This window comes from Magnolia sinica, chromosome 10 (assembly GCF_029962835.1).
Source record: "Magnolia sinica isolate HGM2019 chromosome 10, MsV1, whole genome shotgun sequence".
Classification (NCBI taxonomy): domain Eukaryota; kingdom Viridiplantae; phylum Streptophyta; class Magnoliopsida; order Magnoliales; family Magnoliaceae; genus Magnolia; species Magnolia sinica.
The window spans coordinates 61,131,100-61,151,329 of record NC_080582.1 but is presented as its reverse complement, the minus strand read 5'-3'; the positions used below and the strand labels follow the sequence as shown (position 1 = coordinate 61,151,329).

General features: G+C 42.5%; 1 non-coding gene across 1 annotated transcript; it reads left to right on the top strand.

The window, feature by feature from the left end:
- Positions 1–3,314: 3,314 nt before the first annotated feature.
- LOC131217802 (small nucleolar RNA R71) lies at positions 3,315–3,421 on the top strand. The gene has a single exon (XR_009157392.1). It is a non-coding gene; the product is annotated as a small nucleolar RNA R71 (small nucleolar RNA).
- Positions 3,422–20,230: the final 16,809 nt, after the last annotated feature.

The window sequence follows — 20,230 nt, the reverse complement described above, 5'->3', positions numbered from 1 at the left end:
ACATTCTCTACTCCCTTTTTATCTTTAATATTCAAATCAAATTATTAGAGTAGAAGGATCCATCGTATCAAACGGGGCTTAGAATCATTCTTAGAAAGAAGATACTTAAGTGCCGCATGATCTGTGTAGATAATAATCTTGGATCCGATCAAGTAGGACCTAAATTTGTCTAAGGCGAACACTACAGCTAAGAGTTCCTTTTCCGTAGTTGAGTAGTTCACTTGGGACGGATTTAAAGTCCTACTCGCGTAATGGATGACGTTGGGTCTCTTATCTTTTCTTTGTCCTAGAACCGCTCCAAGAGCATAATCAGAAGCGTCACACGTAAGCTCAAAATGAAAGCTCCAGTCGGGTGGCTGCATAATAGGTGCAGTCATTAACGTGCCCTTAAGCTTAGTGAAAGCTTCCTGGCATTGCTCAGTCCACTCGTACGGGGCATCCTTTTGAAGAAGATTACATAAAGGACGAGAGAGGAGACTAAAGTCCTTTATGAATCCCCTATAAAATCCTGCATGTCCTAAGAAGGATCGCACGTCTCTGATGTTCTTGGGTGGAGGTAGGTTAGAGATAAGATCGATTTTTGCCTTATCTACCTCGATCCCCTTGGACGAGATGATATGCCCAAGGACAATTCCCTTCTGAACCATGAAATGGCACTTCTCCCAATTAAGTACCAAGTTCTTTTCTTCACATCTTTTCAGCACACATTTAAGACTTTCCAAGCACTTGCTAAAAGATAGACCATAAACAGAGAAATCGTCCATGAAGACCTCTAGATATTGCCCCAACATATCAGAAAAGATGCTAAGCATACATCGCTGAAAGGTGGCAGGGGCATTACATAGTCTGAATGGCATCCTTCGGTAGGTAGAGGTGCCGTAGGGACATGTAAATGTGGTCTTTTCCTGGTCTTTAAGGACTATCTCTATCTGGTTGTAGCCCGAATACCCGTCAAGGAAACTGTAATAGGAATGACCAACTAACCTTTCCAGGATCTGATCAATGAATGGTAAAGGAAAGTGGTCTTTCCTCGCGATGGTATTCAACTTCCAGTAGTCAATGCACATTCTCCAACCAGTAGTGACTCTAGTTAGCACGAGTTCATTATTAGCATTGGCTACGATGGTGATTCCGAACTTCTTAGGGACCACTTGAGTTGGACTCACCCATTGACTATCATATATAGGGTATATGATACCCACGTCCAATAGTTTAAGAACCTCGGCCTTAACCACTTCCTTCATGTTTGGATTTAGTCTACGTTGTGGTTGCTGAGTGGTTTTTGCATTATCGTCAAGATATATGCGGTGAGTACAAATCGAGGGATCGATTCCCTTGAGGTCCGCTATCGTCCATCTCAGGGCTCCTTTATGCTCAATGAGAGTAGATATGAGTATACTCTCCTGTTCTTTCTCTAGGTGGGCAGAGATCACCATCGGGTATGTCTCATCTTGACCTAAATAGGCATATTTCAAATCAGAGGGCAAAGGTTTTAGGTCAAGCTTTAGCGGCTTGAGGTTAGATGGTAGAGGCACTACGTTAGTTTGTGGAAGTCTTCAAATTGTGGCCTCCACCGGTTAACTTCAAGTACCAGTGCAGTATCAAGCAAGGCGCACGTCTCCCTAATCATGTCATCATTAAAATCATGGGAGTGGGCCAGGCACGTCTCTAGATGGTCGGAGGATAAGGTTAGAGGTGTCGTATCTTCCACGAAAGAGTCAATCATGTTAATGTCATGGAAATCGTCATCCTCCTCTAAGTTTCTGCCGTTATTGAAAAAGATGTTTGACTCCAATGTCATATTCCCAAAAGACATGGTCATGACACCATTCCTGCAATTGATAATTGCATTTGAAGTGGCAAGGAATGGGCGGCCAAGAATAACGGGGATCTGAGTGCTTATGTTATTGATGGGTTCGGTGTCCAGGATGATAAAATCTATAGGGTAGTAAAATCTATCAACTTGGACCAACACATCCTCAATTATCCCTCTTGGTACACGAACAGTGCGATCAGCAAGTTGTAGTGTGGTTAGGGTGGGTTTTAATTCACCCAAACCTAATTGTTTGTATACCGAGTAGGGAATCAGATTGACGCTCGCTCCTAACTCAAGAAGTGCGTGATCAATTCGATGGTTCCCGATTACACATGATATGGTTGGGTTACCGGGATCTTTGAATTTCTGTGGCACGTCTTGCTTTAGGATGGGACTCACTTTCTTAGTCAAGAAAATTTTCTTTTGAATACTTTGCCGTCTTTTGGTCATGCATAAGTCTTTCAGAAATTTGGCATATGAAGGAATCTGTTTCATGACATCAAGTAGAGGAATGTTGACTTTCACTTATTTCAACACCTCTAGGATATCCTGAGAGTTAGAGAGAGGTTTTGGTGAAACCAACCATTGGGGGAATGGAGCAACTGGCTTCTCTAGAAGTTCCGGTTCTAATTTTTATAGGGCATCACTAGATTCCTCATTGTTGTCCTCTTCTGGTTCTTGAGGCTTTTCGGGCCTAATCGGAAGAGTTTTATCAATGATCTTTCCACTCCTAAGAGTGGTGATGGATTTAGCATGCCCCATCTGATTTGAAGAGCTGGGATCATTAATCTCGTACTGCGGTTTATGATTGGGGAGAGGTTGTGCAAGAAGCATCCCCTTTTCTATAACCGTCATACGAGAATCTATCTTTTGCATAAAATCTATAATTCCCCGCATTGCCTGAGCCAGCTCTTGTATGAAATTTTGAACCGGTTCCTCTTGAGGTTTCACTTGATTTGGATTTTGATTGAAGAAACCTTGAGGGGTAGCCGTTTGTCCATTCCTCCAACTAAGGTTTGGATGATTTTTCCAACCAGGATTGTACGTATTGGAGTTAGGTCCAGTAAAAGGTCTTTGATAGTTGTTTACAGCATTATCTTGTTCATTCAACACTCCTCGAAAGGAGGGTATTGTAGGACAATTTTCAGTTGTATGAATGTTGCAATCACAGATGCCGCAAACAATTTCATTAACCTTATCCTTCTTTCCTTCCATGGCCTTAACTTTCCTTATGAGCGTAGTCACTTTACACTTGAGATCATCCTCTTCTTTCAAGAGATATAATCCACCTTTCTCCTTTAATTGAGTCGGCCTAGACGTGGTGTTTGATTTTGGGTAATAGTCCCAATATTGTGTTTTTTCAACCAGACTGTCGAGTTAGTCCCATACCTCGTCGACATCTTTATTAATGAACTCTCCATTACACATTGTCTCGACCATTTGGCGCATGGAAGATGTCAGTCCATCGTAGAAAAAATTTGTAATGCGCCACATTTCAAATCCGTGTTGTGGGCATGAACTGACCAAATCTTTGAACCTTTCCCAACATTGGAATAATGTTTCATCTTCATTTTGGGCAAAGTTCATGATTGCTTTTCTGAGGGTAATCGTTTTATGATGTGGGAAGAATTTTTTTATGAATTCCCTCTGCATGTCGTTCCATGTGCCAATGGATCTAGGACGCAGTGAATGTAACCACGTCTTAGCCTTCTCTTTTAAGCAAAAAGGAAAGAGTTTCAGCCTGATTGTATCCTCAGATACATTAGGAAAATATAATGTAGCTATAATCTCATCGAACTCTTTCAAATGTAAATATGGACTTTCTGATTCAAGTCCATAGAATTTGGGAAGGAGTTGGATAACCCCTAGCTTGATGTCCATTTGTCTTGTGTTTTCAGGGAAAATCATACATGAGAGCGTACTCACTCTCGCCGGTTGTAGATAATCTCGTAAAGTACGAGGCGGGGGTGTCTGATGCACCTCATTCTCATCTTGGGTATCCTCTACCCTGGGTGGAAGTAGAGGAGGCTGGTCTTCAGCCATAACTTCAGTTAACTCAGGGGATTTCGAGTGGTGTCTAGTCCTGTAATGGATAGTTAACCCCTCAACCAATCCTCCTTCAGTCAAGAGACGTCGAGTGTTGTCACGGGCCCACTTAGGCATGAAACACTCGTAGCCTTCAATCAAATTTGAAACCTAATCCTAAGAAGGGAAAAGAAAATCTAAAAAGAAAGAGAGGGTTGGAAAGAAGTTACCAAATTGGAGTCCCTAAGTTAAAAACCTGCAAAATAAAATAAAATAAGTTAGATTCTAAAGAGAAGGTCTAGAATTAGAAAATCCATAAAAAAGAAAGATAGAAGTAAAAATAGTTTCTAAAAGAAGAAGATCCTAAACTAGAAAGTAAATTACTAAAAGAGAACTGAAAAATAGAAAGTAGAGAAAGAACTTACTGAATTCGAAATTTCTATCTTAAAGGCCTACAAAATATGAAAGTTAGTTTTTAAACCAAAAGTCTACAAGTAGAAAATTTCTAAAAATAAATTAGGAAACAAAGTTAGATTCTAAAAGAGCCAAAATTAGAAAGAATTTCTAAAAAGGGAAATAACTAACCTAGTTTCTGAAAACAAAAAGAGGAAAGTTTCTAAAAATAAACTATTTCCTAAAAATAGGAAAATACTAGAATTAGAAAATTTCTAAAATTTAAACCCTAATTGTAAAAGTAGAAAAAGTAGAGAAATTAGGAAGGAATTACCAATTTAGAAACTTATGTCAGGATCCTACAAAACAGGAAAACAGGTTAGTTTCTAAAATAGAAAATCTAAACCTAAAGTTAGAAAAAATCCTAATCTTAAACTAATCCTAAAACTAGTTAATTCTAGAAAACGTAACCGTCAATCCCCGGCAACGGCACCAAAAACTTGTTCACTCCCCAAGTAGAGGGTTTTGATGTAGTAATAAACTCGGTGAGACCGAGGTCGAATCCCAAGGGACTGATACCTATACGTTATCTGAAACTAAATAGAACTAGAACTAGACTAAGATGTAATCTAAATCAAGTGAATATGAGGGAATAATTATGAATAAATTAATTAAATTCAAAGGTAGGGAACTAGGGATTCAGAGGATCCACTTGTAGAGATCAGGGAGATCTTGATACCTGCTTCAAAAATCATGGAACTTAAACTGAACTTCCTCTGATATAATTTTAAATGGATGAAAGGTATATGAATTAGAATGGATTCCATCACCAAACCATGCCCAGGAGACAAAGTTAACAATAAGATTAAACTCATTACCAACCAATCAGATGATTATGAAGGTTAGGAAGGGTACCGCCATCCAACCATGCCCAGGAGACGATGGCGAACAACAGGGCTTCCTGACGTCATAATCAAAGTAAGGAAAAAGAAATACTCAAAGCCATTGGAAACCCATTGTAATGTCAGTCACAACAGGCCATTAAAAACTACAAATATTCTCATAATTAAATCAAAAATCAATTCAGTCTAAACAAAAGGCATAACAAAATTCTCCCATCCCGCTACATGCCTCACCTCTTAGCCCTAGCTAAGAGGTTTAGCCACACATAGACATAACAGGGCTTATCTCTTAGAAGAAGAAAGAAAAAGCAAAACAAAAAGGAAAAAAATACAAACTGCCTACTCTCCCTGTCCACGTTCAAGCTTCTCTCCCACGGCCCTTTTCCAGCTCCTCCTGATGCCCCGGTTCTCTCTCTCTCTCTCTCTCTCTCTCTCTCTCTCTTGCTTATATAGTCTGCTAGCAGAGGTTTCCTGCGTAAACTCTGTTTCTCGCAGCAGGAAACGCATAAAAAGCTGCGTTTGGACTGAAGATCCGGACATTGATCGTCCCGCTTACCGTATCTGCCATCATGGCTAGGATCAAGCCTGGCTGGGGCTTCCATTAGACGGTTCAGATCTCTGATCCGATCACATTCGGGGTCACACAACTCCACGGAAGATCCGAATTTTCGGGACGCGCGATCTTGGCTCTAACCTCCGCTGACGTGTTCGGTGGGGCCCACTTCGCTTTTGTTTTGAAAATCCACACCGTCCAGTAGATTTATCTCGAAAAACCATTTTAATATGGTTGGTTTTGGAGTGCTGCTGACGTGGCCCACTTTCTTTTCCATTTTGCCGTCCAAGCTGTGTTTGAACAGTTGAAAACCGATCTGTGTTTTTATCTGGAATTCCGACACCTAGGTGTGGGTTGTGGCTACCCCACGAGACGAATGGACGGTCCAGATCATTTATCTGGGTGATGAACGGGCCTCACAATCTGTAAAAACGGACGGACAACGAAAACGCTGTTGCATTTTTTGATTTGGAAGGAGTCGGTCAGCGTGCGCTGACCGACTATGGCTGTAATGGTGCACGGCTGGTGCACGTGTACACCTTGCACACGCACTGTACATGTGGGTCCCATGGAGATGTTTATGAGATATCTGTTCCGTCCATCCACTTTCCCATTGAATATAGGGCGTTGAGTCAAAAATTGAGGCATATCCAGATGTCGTGTGGGCCCAAAATCGACTGTTTATGGGCTGATCTATCTGTTAGGCCACTTCTACTGGGATCCGATGGCTGAAATTTGACATGTACGGTTAATTTATGGTCCTCAGGCCATGTATGGAGTTTCGAGCTGAACGAATGGTGGAAACCCTGTGATCTTGCATTCTGGATGATTTTCGGGCCACTTGAGCTTCAGTTTCTCGATTTTCTTGGATCCCTGGCGTGCAAATCTGTCGATCTTGGTCTCCTGGGATCCGTCGCTTACCTTGGTGACTTCAGACTGTTAAATCCATGCTTTTAGTACCCTTTCCCAGTACAGGCTCGTAAATACGCCCTGCATCACAAACATGATTAAATCAGCCATTAAACGGAATTATGCTTGTAGATCCAAGTAATAACTGGGGTCTAATATGCAATATTTGACCCTCAACATGCCATCAAACATATCTCTATGCAATCAACAATTTTCAGAAAAACATATTTGTCTCTGGACAGTTGATGAGCTATTTTGATGCCATTAAAGGATTAGTTTCGATAACATTGAAGATTGTTCGACACCATAGAAAGTTTCTGCGCAAATTTACATAAAGTTGAATATTTTCGGGTTTTGTTTCAAATTTTGATTAAGATTCTCCTATATATATAGATATTGGGAGGTATTTCAATGGTTTCTAATTTGTTCTAGGGTTTCAAGGGTATAGTAAGGGTTTGAATCAAGTAAGTTATCTTCTCTTGTAATTTTCTACTTTCATAGTGATTATTTGTCGCTTTGTGTCGTGGCTTTTTTTTTCTTTTTTTTTTCCACAATGGTTTTTCCACATTAAATCACTATGTTCTCTTTGTATTTGCTTGGTGCGACTGTATTACTCTCCTAGATTCATCTACGTGTGCTTCCACGGTCTCCCAATAAGCAGTATCAAAGCTATCTTTAGGGCGCAAGCTTGAATATGTAAGGAGAAGTATCAACGGCTAGAAATCATAAGTATGACATTGTGAAGTACTCGGGTAAAAATAATTTTAAGTTATGGAAGATTAAGATGTTGTTAAGGTGAACATGTGAAAACCTTAAAAATAGTGGAAAGCCAAAATTACGTGTATAGTAATTTTAGAAGTGGAGTAGGTATGTGTCGAATAACGAACCACTGTAATTCTCTATGTATTTGTGGTGATTGCTTTATCTTATTCTCTGTCTTTTCTATTTTGAAAGAGTCATTTAAAGGACATCATGAAATAAGTTTATCTTGCCGAAAGTCTTAGGTGAAGGTTGTCATATGAATTAATTGGAATCAATGTTTTAATAACTTTTGCAATTGAGAATATATTTTTCACAATTCCCCCTCAAGATATATGTAGTTCATCTGTCAAGTGGTATCAGAGCGAGGTGACTCTTTTTGTGATTTACCTCCTAGAACTAGATCTAGAGGTATATGTAACATCCCAAATTTTCATGACCAGAGTTTATACTTGTGCCTGAGGAAATTGGGTGTTAATAATGTAAGGGGATACCTCAAGGTCTCGCCTTAAGTTTCCTCTCATCTAACTCACATCCAATTACATTTGTAATAGTAATCATTCATAAGAATAAAATTAACTGTATCTATCATTCCATAATTAAATAAATTGTCTAATGCTCTCTTAATAGGCACCGATGGGATACCTAAGCCAGGAGTTGTGGGCCCGCGTTTATTTCGAAAAAATGCTGCCTATTGCAATCCCGAGAAGAGAATCTCTACAATCTATCAAATCAATCCTATCAATCGATCAACTACAACACCCAACCCTCTCTCACGCAAAAGTCAACACAACTCATGCCTCTCATGCCACTCTCTTACACAACCCATACCACCCATCACCCATCACTCCATCCATCACCCATCCCTCTCTCCTTACATCTTCTCTCTCTCTCTCATTCTCTCCATCATTCTTCCCTAGCAACTATGTCACGCCCTAAACCCAGAAATCAGACTCACAAGAACCCTGATCACCGAATCCGGTGTTGACAGCCTCCATAGTATCCCATTCTCGGCTCCTAGCGTCTATACGCCAGATTTCAATCCTGGGATCCTACAAGGAGGATTTTTTAGTGTACATTTATCTCGTAATAAGCATAACCACAAGTATACCCAAATTATAAAGGGAACATTATCATCACATATCCACTAATATAAATAGTTGAATACAGTGTTGAAAGGAAAATACATATATCAAAAATTAAAGCTCCATATGTCTACTACATGCTCCAAGCTCAATGCTGTTGCAACCAAATGCCACCTGCACACATCTATCATGCATAAGCTTATAGAAAGCTTAGTGGGTGGTGAAAGTGTGTGCACAAGGTAAGCGTCAAGTAAGCAATATCAGAGTAATCAGAGTAAGCAGAAAGACTGACAGGCCCATAAATCATACAATATCAGAATAATGCAAAAACATGCTGATAGGTCCATAAATACCATTAGTCTTATCCAGGCCATGCGATGCAAAAATATAATAACCAATATCATATATTGAGGATGTAATATATATCAGCTATGCAATACGAAGACAATAAGCCAAATATTATATGCTGAGGATGTAATGCAATAAGCGATGCGAATGAAATGACCAAGCTAGAGTGTGAAGTCGGGATGATAGTACATAGTATCGCAGGCTAAGAGGTCCATCATAAGGGACTTCTATCCAAACCCGTCCCATACCTAAATTTGGATAGTCAGACTTAATGTGGTAAACTCCTGATCATAAGTTAGTCGCGCACCCAACCAAAATCCTAGTCATGCGAAGGTACACAACAATTAGTTGCGTACCACCAGGCCGAGTAGATAGTGAATGAAATGAATGCATGAGTATGTAACTCCTACTCAATAAGTCCACATATCAGTACGGTTCCTCTCTAGAAAATCACTGGGGTCTATTACACTCTAAACCAGATTGCTGCCCCATCGCGCGCAACAAGGCGAGTGGAAGAGACCTCACTATCCGCCTGCCAATATTGGGCCCAACTTGTTGCTAATAGACCCATTCCTCAAGTTGGTTAGACTCAGCTTAGCATTACCCCCTCCTCTCGGGCAGGTAAGGCCATACCCCCTTCCAACCCACCATGACACAGTGGGATACGTAGCCTAACGGTATGCGGCCCTCATGCGCTCATGCATCCACTCGATCTAGATATTGGAGCAACCTATGAAACCAAGAGTGTTTAGGGACTTTCACCTAGGGATATCTATAACATCCCATGTAGAATAAATTTTTGGTATCCCATCTGGCCATCCACGAAATACCTGTGGAGGCTACGACCCTGATGTCGCTAGGGCATACAGTAATCACAGCACACAATGCAAGATGCATGAGTCATACAATCTAATCATGCATCAATCTCGCGCATACCGTGTACTCATGTAAGACAATCTCTGCCTAATAGGGAGTCTCATAATAACATGCCCAATGACATATGCAATGGTCAACCACATCTCATTACAAATATGTAGATAATACGTATGGACATGTGTCATGATGTTATGCTATCACATGCTCATAATCAGAATCAATAACCAACACCGACAATCGGCATCGACAATTGGCATCAACAATGTGGACATTTAACCAACATTGCCCCCAAGGAGTGGCCCACATAGGGTCAAACATATAATGGACCCATGGCCTCACAAAGGGCTTGATATACAGCACCATGGGCCTCACTCAAGAGCTTAATACACATCACGATGGGCCATTCACATGGGCCTAACATACATCACAATGGGCTCCATCACCTAGCCCTCAAATACATCACAATGGGCCTCATCACATAGGCCTCATATATATCACATTGGGCCTTAAACACGGGCTAAATACACATCATAATGGGCCTCAAATACAGGCTGCATATACATCACACAGGCCGAATACACATCACAATGGGCCTCAACTATGGGTCGCATATACATCACATAGGTCTTGACAATCGGCCTCGACAATTGAAATCGGCCTCAACAATCGGAATCAACACTCAGAATCGTCCTTGATACTTGGCCTCGACAATCAGAATCGACCTATACAATCAGCCTCAACAAATCAGAATCGGCCTCAATACTCGACCTCAACAATCGGAATCGGCCTATACAATCGGCCTCGACAATCAGAATTGACCTATACAATCGGCCTCGACAAATCAGAATCGGCCTATACAATTGGCCTCATCAAATTAGAATCGGCCTCGATACTTGGCCTTGACAATCGGATTCAGCTTATACAATCGGCCTCGATAAATCAAAATTGGCCTCAATACTTAGCCTCGATAATTGGAATTAGCCTATATAATCGGCCTCGATAAATCAGAATCGGCCTCGACAAATCAGAATTGACCTCGATACTTGGCCTCGACAATTGAAATCAGCATATACAATCGGCCTCGACAAATCAGAATCGACCTCGATACTCGGCCTTGACAATTGAAATCGACCTATACAATCGACCTCGATAAATCAGAATCGGCCTATACAATCGGCCTCAACAAATCTGAATCGGCCTTGATACTCGACCTCGACAATCGGAATCAGCCTATACAATCGGTCTCGACAAATTAGGATCTACCCCGATACTCGGCCTCAATAATCGGAATCAGCATATACAATTGGCTTGGACAAATCAAAATCGGCCTATACAATTGGCCTCGACAAATCAGAATCGACCTATAAAAAAGGCGGGGTCAATAGCTGAACAACCAATCAACCATAATATAAAGATCGGCCCTTGCTCATGGTTATATCAAATCCGATAGCACAGAGCCATACGTCTATAGTGAATGGGACCCACTGATTAGGGTTAACCCACTAAGAAAATGATGAGAATGGGCCTAACAAGGCCTAAGGAAAGGTCACAATGTGGACATCCAACCATCATTGCCCATCAATGTGGACATCTAACCAACATTGCTCCTAAGGAGTGACCCACATAGAGCCATATGAATAGTGGCCCATGGGCTCACACAAGGGCCTAATATACAATGCCATAGGCCTTACATAAGGGCCTCACTCATGGTCCTCATCTACATCACAATGGGCCGTAACACATAGGCCCTGTATGTGTTAAATGGGTCGCAATATATGGGCCAAAAAACATCTCATTGAGCCTTACTAAATGGGTCAGAAATACATCACAATGGGCCTCATCATATGGGTCAGAAATATATCACAATGGGCCTTACCAAATGGGCTAGAAATACACCACAATGGGCCTTGTATACATCAAGTGGGCCACATCAACAGGCCGCACCAATGGGACACATAAACATCAAGTGGGCCGCATCAACGAGTCACACCAATGGGCCTCATAAACATCAAGTGGGCCGCATCAATGGGTCGCATAATGGGCCTCATAAACAATAAGTGGGCCGTATTAACGGGTCACACCAATGGGCCTCATAAATGTCAAGTAGACTGCATTAACGGGTCGCACCAATAGGCCTCATAAACATCAAGTGGGTCGCACCAATGGGCCTCATAAACATCAAGTGGGTCGCACAAATAGGCCTTATAAACATCAAGTGGGCTGCATCAACGAGTCGCACCAATGGGACTCATAAACATCAAGTGAGCTGCATCAATAGGTCGCACCAATAGGCCTCATAATCATTAAGTGGGCCGCATCAACGGCTCACACCAATGTGTTTCATATATATCAAATAGGCCGCACCGATGGGCTTCATATGTATCAAATTGGGCCCACCCTTATGTATTTTTGAGATCCAACCTATTCATAAGTTAACATAGAGATAAATGAAGTGAAAATAAATATCAACTTAATTGGAAACCACTGTGGCCCTTAGAAGTTTAAACGGTGGATGTCATTATCCACTATTTAAATGGTGGGGTCCACTTGAACTTTAGATCTGACTCATCCTTATACTCATGCCATAAAATGATATCTTAAATGGTTGACAGGTTGGATACAACACATACATCATGGTGGGTCCCACAGATAAACACCGTGGATGGAACAGGCGGGACCCACAGAACTTGGTGCCATATATACAATAATTAGCGGTGGGGTCCACATAGCTGGACGGTGTGGATTACACCCACACATCACCCACATGTGCAACAGTTCTTGCAAACCTTACTGACGTCAATAGAGTGCGGTTATATAGCTGCTGCACGTGCTACCCTGCTGCAAATGAAGGGTAGAGGTGGGTCCCACGTAGGGCCCACCACACCATTTATATTTATAATATATATTATATTATATATATATATATATATATATATATATATATATATATATCATAGCTGCAGGTGGGTCCCCACGTGGGACCTATCATATATAGTATTATATATATTATAATATAATAATATATTTATAATATCAATGTCCAGGCCATCCATGGCCTGGACAGTCACATACATCAAGGTGTGGCCCCACACGTGGGGTGGGTCCCAACAACGTCCAGGCCCTGGACGGCCTAGATCATACACATGCATCATGGTGTTGCCCATCCAAATGGATGGACAATGTGGATGGGGTCCCACAGACCCTGCTACCGTCAATACGGCAGCTAGTAGCTGCCTGTGTCAAGTAGTGCAAGTGGGTCCCACGTAGGGCCCACCACCATATATTGTATATAATATATATATATATAATATTAATTTTTGTTTCTTTTTACTAGCATGTTAGGACACTCCACCGTCAGTTCACACTACACTGTTAGCCACACCCACTGTCAGTTCATGCACTCCACTATTAGCCACGTCCAGCATCCCTTGATGGACAGCTGAATATAATACATACATGTAGGTGGGCCCCACCCTCACATGAGCCACACGTGTGAGGTGGCCCACGTCCAAGGAAAATGGATGAAAAGTGTGGATATACACATACATCATAGTGGGGTCCTTAGCTACTGGACAACATGGTAATACAACACATACAATCATGTGGGACCCTCAGAACTTGCTGTCTATTGTCAGCAAATGGGTCCTACCATTTGGACGGTTTAGATATAATACATGTATCACATGGGACCCACAAAACTTAATGACGTTAGTCAGCCGATTGGGGTCCCACCATTGGATGGTTTGAATGCAACACACGCATCATGGTGGGCTCCATGGTGATTGATGGTGTGGATATGTCACACGCATTGGGTGGGCCGCACATCCAGAGTGAGAGGGAAGAGAGAGAGAAAGAGAGAGAGAGAGAGAGAATCGTGAGAGGGGAGGGACCTCGCCACTATGGGCCCTCCCTACACATGCATATATCAAGATGGGTCCCACAGATGTGGGCTCTCAAATCACAAAATCAAATAATAAAATCACCCACCTATGATCTTCTCCTCCTTCCGCCAAAGCATGCTAGAGCTCCAAAGGAACAATTCCAACGGTTGAGATGAAACTTGGATGGTGGAGATGGGAGATAGAAAGTGGGCCACACAAAGCTCTATCTCATGGAGCTTGCTTGGACGTGGGTTGCTTAGGAGGAAATGAGAGAGAGATGAGAGAGAGAGAGAGGTGAGAGTGATGTAAGAGGGTGATGGGTGAAAAGGTGAGTGATGGGTGATGTGTACTTTAACATGTGAGGGATGGTTTGCTTTGACTTTGGGGTTACTTGGAGATGGGGTTTTGTACTTGACATGAGAGGTGATTGATGGGATTGATTGATGAGATATTTCTCTTAGGATTGCAACGTGCGGCGTTTTCCTCGAACTGAACATGGGCCCACATTTTCTAGCCTGGGTATTGTCTCATTGCGTGAGACACGACGTCAGAACCGCGGTGACAGTGTGGTCGCAAGGGTATAAGTCTCGGGTCACGCTGACTCTGATATACGGGACAACTCAAGATCTCGTGTAAATACCGGTAACAGATCACGGGTCATAGGAATTCTTTCTTAGCAACTAGGGTGGACATCCAAGCTTTTCAAAAGGAGAAGTTAGGTGTGGCCCCCTTACTACCCCATAATCTCTCATCTCCGCCCTTCAATCTTAATATTCCACCATCAAAGAGAAAGCTTAGGAGCTTAGCATTGCAAGGAGCTAAGAAGGAGCAAAATCAGTGGGTGATCATAGCGCTAGATGTTGATTTTGATTTAAAGCCCACATTCGATGGTATCCATTTAATGTATACAATGTAAGAGAGGGAGGGCCCATAGAAGCAGGGTCCCTCCCCTCCATCACATCTCTCTCTCTCTCTCTCTCTCTTTCATTTTTATAGTGGTGATAAGGTGTGTGGCCCACCTAATGTGTTCAGCCAAAATCCAGGCTATATATCCAGATTTTTCTAGGCATCCAGTTGGTGGAGCCAACCTTGCTGTCCACTGCTAGACAGGTCTGGATGAAGGAAACCGCAAATATAAGCTTTGTTCAAAGCTACTGGTGGGTCCCACACGTATGGACCCACCTCATGCATATGTTGCAATCTGGACCATCCATCAGCTGGACGGCCAGCAACTGGATGCTGCAATTGATGTCAACAAGTTTTGTGGGGTCCCATCATGAGGTAGTGTTATAACCAGACCATTCGTCCGTTTTTCTGACGAGTGGGACCCACCCACACGTGTTGCATGTGTGGGGTGGGGCCCACCTCTAATATATGTATTTTATATCCCTGTTGTCTATTCCTTTTACAGGACAGTGGGTCCCATTACTGACTGACGTCAGCAATTTCTATGGGCCACCATGATGTACGTGTATATCTAAACCATTCGTCCATCAGGCAGCCGTGTGGGGCCCACCCACATGTGATGCACATGTGGGATGGGGTCCACCTTAATGTTTATATTCTACATCTGCACCATTCATGGATTGGGATGGTGTTGTGGGGCCAACATGATGTATGTGTTTTATACACCCCGTCCATTGTTGGATGATGGGGCCCACCTTGCATGTGTGACACGTGTGTGGTGGGACCCACCTTGATGTATGCATTTTGTATCCACACCGTCCGTCCCTGGACGGTGTGCCGTGGGACCCACCTTGATGTATTTATTCTATATCCACTCCGTCCATCTATTCAGGGCAGGTGGGACCCACCATGATTTATGTATTTTATCAGTACCGTCCATTTGGATGGGTGGTGTGGGGGCCACATGATGTTTGTGTTTCTCCCAGCCATCCAGCTAGATGTGTGGAGCTCATCTTTGATGTGTGTGGTTTACATCCACGCTGTCCGTTTTGCTGGACAGGTGGGACCCCCACCTTAAATGTATGTGTTTCATTCCTGTAAGAGACATTGTGATGTATGAATTATATATTTATGCTGCCGTGATGTATGATGTATCTACGCTACCCATCCATTTTTCCTGGATTATGGGCTACCTCATGAGACCCATTTTGTGGTGTATTAGGCCCACCTAGATATATGTAATATAGGCCCATGGGATGTGGCCCATTTGGAATGTATAGGGCCCACCTTAATGTGATGTGTTTATGGCCCATTGTGATGAATATTTGGCCCATGGATGAGGCCCAATGTGATGTATTTGCGGCCCACTTGATGTATATGAGGCCTTTTGTTATGGCCCATCTTGATGTATATGTGGCCCATGTGATGTGGCCCATTATGATGTATATGTGGCCCATGAGTGAGGCCCGATGTGTTGTATATGAGGTCCATGTAATGCGACCCATTGCAATGTAAGAGGCTCATGAGATGTGACCCATTGCGATGTGTAAGGCCCATGTGATGTGATGAGGCCCATTATGATTTATGAGACCTTTGTGTATGGCCCATTGAGATTCTATGTGGCCCATTATGTTGTGTATAAGGCCCTTGTGTGAGGACATGGGTCTACTATACGTTAGGCTCTATGTGGACCACTCTATGGGAGCAATGTTGGTTAAATGTCCACATTGATGGGCAATAATGGTTAAATGTCCATATTGTGACCTTCCCTTAGATCTTATTAGGCCCATTTGCATCTTTCTCTAAGTAGATTGACCCTAATCATTAGGCCCCATTGATATGTGCATGACCCATTTATTCATATTGGGATGACCCATAATGTTGGGCCCCCATTGGTTGCAAGTAAGATTGTTTTAATCTTAAAGTCCATCTATGGACCCCGCCGTAAATATAAGACAATTATCGATGCCGATTATGAGTATGTGATGGCATAACATCATGATACATGGCCATACGCATCATCTGCATGCTTGATATGAGATATGGTTGACCATTGTATATGCCATTGGGCAGATTATTATGAGACTCCCTGAGAGATGGAGTTACCACACATGATCGCGCGGCATGCGCAGGTTTGACGCATGACTGGATGGTTGACTTATGCATCTTCCATTTTATGATATGACCACCGTATGCCCTAGCAACATCATGGTCGTGGCCTCCACAAGCTTGTCGTAGATGGCCAGATGGGACACTAAAAATATTTGGTTCTACCATATGGGCGCCATAGATGTCCCTGAGTGAAAATTCTTAAACCCCTGAGGCTAGGGAATGCTCCAACGACAATATCGAGTAGATATACATGAGGACATAATGGTTGTATACTAGTAGGCCACGTCTCCTACTGTGTCGTGGTCAGTTGGAAGGGGGTGTGACCTTACCCGCCTGAGTGAGGGGCAATATCTAGGTTAAGTTTGACCAGATTGAAGAATGGGTACGCTATCAATGAGCGGGGCCGGATATAAGCAAGTGGATAGTGAGGTCTCTTCCACTTACCCAGTTGTGCTCTTGAATAGGGGCGGCAAGCTGGCGTAATGTGTACTAGACCCCGATAATGATCCCATAGATGTATGGTACTGACATGTGAACTTATTGAGCAGGAGTTGCATACTCAGCATTTTACTCATTCATTCATTTAGTCACTATCTACTCGGGCTGGTGGTGTGCAGCTAATTTGTTATGTGTACGTTCGCAATGACCAGGATTTCAGTTGAGGCATGCAACCAACCTGAAATTAAGAGTTTCCCACATTGAGTCTGGCTATCCAAATTTAGGTATTGGACTAGTTTGGATAGAAGTCCCATGTGATGGACCCCATAGCCTGCAATACTACATACTATCATCCTGACTTCACACTCTAGCTTGGTCATTTCATTCACATCGTATATTACATTGCCTCTCCAACACATAACATTTGGTTTACTATGCTTCTGTTTTACATGGCTTAGATACGGCTGATAATATTCGTGGACTCATTAGGATTTGCATATTGCATTGCATCCTTAGTATATGATATTTGGCTTGCTATGTCTTTGTATTACATAATTAATCTACATTGCTTCATTAGTATATGATATTGATTTATTATGTTTTTGCATTGCATAGCCTGAATAAGGCTGATGGTATTTCTAGACTTACCAGCATGTTTACGTACTGCTCTGATATTGCATACTTAACACTTACCTTGCTCACACACTTACACTACCCTCTAAGCTTTCTATAAGCTTATGCATGATCGATGTGTGCAGGTGGCGTTAGGTCACCGCAGCGTTGAGCTTGGAGCGTGTAGCTGTCTTCTAGAGCTTCGATTTTTGATAAATGTATTTTCCTTTCAGCACTATTCAACTGTTTATATTAGTGGATATATGATGATGATGTTGCCATTATGATTTGGGTAAACTTGTAGTTATGTTTCTTATGAAATAAATGTACGTTGAAAAATCCTCCTTGTAGGATCCCAGGATCAGAATCTGGTGTATGGGCACTAGAAACTGAGAATGGGGTACTATGGAGGCTGTCGGTACCGGATTTGGTGATCGGGAATTCTGTGAGTCCATTTTCTAAGTTTGGGGTGTGACAGAAGTTAGTATCAGAGCATAACTTAGGAATACCTAAGGATAACATCACATATCTGCTGATAGCTACCCTACACTCTATGATTGTTGAGAACTTAAAATGATTAGATCCCCGAGTTCGAATAACTTAGAAACTTTCTAACATATCTCTCTATCGTTGAGATTGTGAGGCCGTATAGTATTCCAGTTTTGATTGTTTCTGACCCGGATCTAAGGATCAGTGGGGTCATCATAGTGCTGATGAGGCATCTTAGGAGCAAGAGGCTGAGATTCATGAGCATTATCCCCATCTCTTAGGTGTTTAATTATGTTGGTATGTTGTGTTTTGATTATATCTATAATGATAAGATTTTCCTCCCTTGTAAGATCTGTATTGGTTGTGTTGTGGTTTAAATTTTGAGGAAGAAATTTTTATTAGGAAAGGAGAGCTATTAGGCCTGTATCCTAGTCCATACCATGTCATAGACTCTTGCGATCCTCCCTTTCAAATTCTGGCAACCCGCGGCCTGTAATCAGTATTTGCGTGCGACCCTAAGTCGCATCACGTATATTAGAGTCAGCTTGACCTGATACTTGTACCCTCGCGACCGCGCTATCACCATGGTTTCAATGTCGCGTCTCTCACACCAATGCGATACCTAGGCCAGGAGTTGTGGGCTCATGTTTATTTTAAGAAAAAGCTGCGCATTATAATTCCAATAAGAGAATCTCTATGTAGACACTGGAAATCGGCGCCCATGCTGGGACTAAATGTTTTATGTTTTTGGTGATGGGGGTGATTAGGTTGATTTACGGATGTTGGAGTCGCCACTAGCCAATAAAATTCAGAATCCCACAGTTGGCTAGAACTCGCGGAATATGTAAAGTTGGAGAAATCTGAAGACTCTCCTACCTTAGGTTGACTCCTAATCTGCGATCCAAGATTCTAAGTAAGGGACCTCGGTTACAAAGAGGGAAGGTGTTAGGCACCCTCTTTGCTCGTACAAACATACGATCTCTACTTTGTGTGGTAGAGTAATCTCAAGGGAATGATGAATGCTGTGGTCGTGATGGGATTAGGCATATATGGATTTATGATGCAGTGAGATCCGAGATTTCGGCAGGCCACAGAGCATACGTCCAATAATGTGTCTAGAAGGCGGATGTGATGATGCTTATATAAAAAGGTAAGAAAAATGGACTAGATCATTAGGAATTTCTGATGTAGCAGGATTCGATGTATGGCAATCCACAGAGCATACGTTCACAAGAGATCTAGAGAAGCAGGGGGGTTGAGAGGGGAATAAATATTATGATGAATGCTTGTAGGATGATAAATCCTTGGCTTGATTTTTGAATGGGCTAAGACATAGACTGAACCATGACTAATCTGGGCTGAGCTTTATGGGTTAGAAAGGTTGAGAAGAAGGTTAGGGGGTGGCTAAAAAAATCAGGATTTTGAAAGCTTGGGAGCTCCTTTCCTTTCCCTCATTCTCTTCCTCTCCCACTCTCCTCCTCTCTCACTCTCTTTCTCTTGGTTGTTGTTGTCGAAATGAGAAGTGGAGAGGGCTATTTATGGCCTTCTCCAATGGCATTACTGTAATTATTAGGTTTGAGAGGGTTAAAAGCTGAGGTGGCAAGTGGTGCTTGGTGGAGGGGAGAGAGATGCCATGTGGCACACTCCCATTGTCTCTTGAGGCTGCTAAAACTCTAAATAGTGGAGATGGAAGCGGTAAATCCAGGGGAAAGTTGACTTTTGGACGCTGGGACAGCTGTCCACACGCGGGCTGCGAGCGGTGACATTTGGAGTACCGTAGGTGGTAGTCAGACTACCTCCCGCGGTAGTTAGATTACCTCCTTGGCAGCGTTCGGGCTGGGCCTGAGCGTGTGGGTTTTGCATGACGCGTTGGTTCGTTCGATGGCCTCCTTTTTTTAATTTCTATGGCCCATATAGGTGGATTTAGGTTCGGGTAAAGGGCTCTAGCCAGGGTGCAGGGTAAAGGTGGGGTCGTATGCAGATTAAATAGTTCGGATTATGGTTTCTGGCTGCGGATTGAAAGTTTGGGGATTTTGGACCAGGGTCTTAGGTTTAGGATGGGATTTGGGTTTGGTTATGATCGCGGTTCCCAGATTGTCTTAGCCTTCTCGAGATGTTAGCCTAGG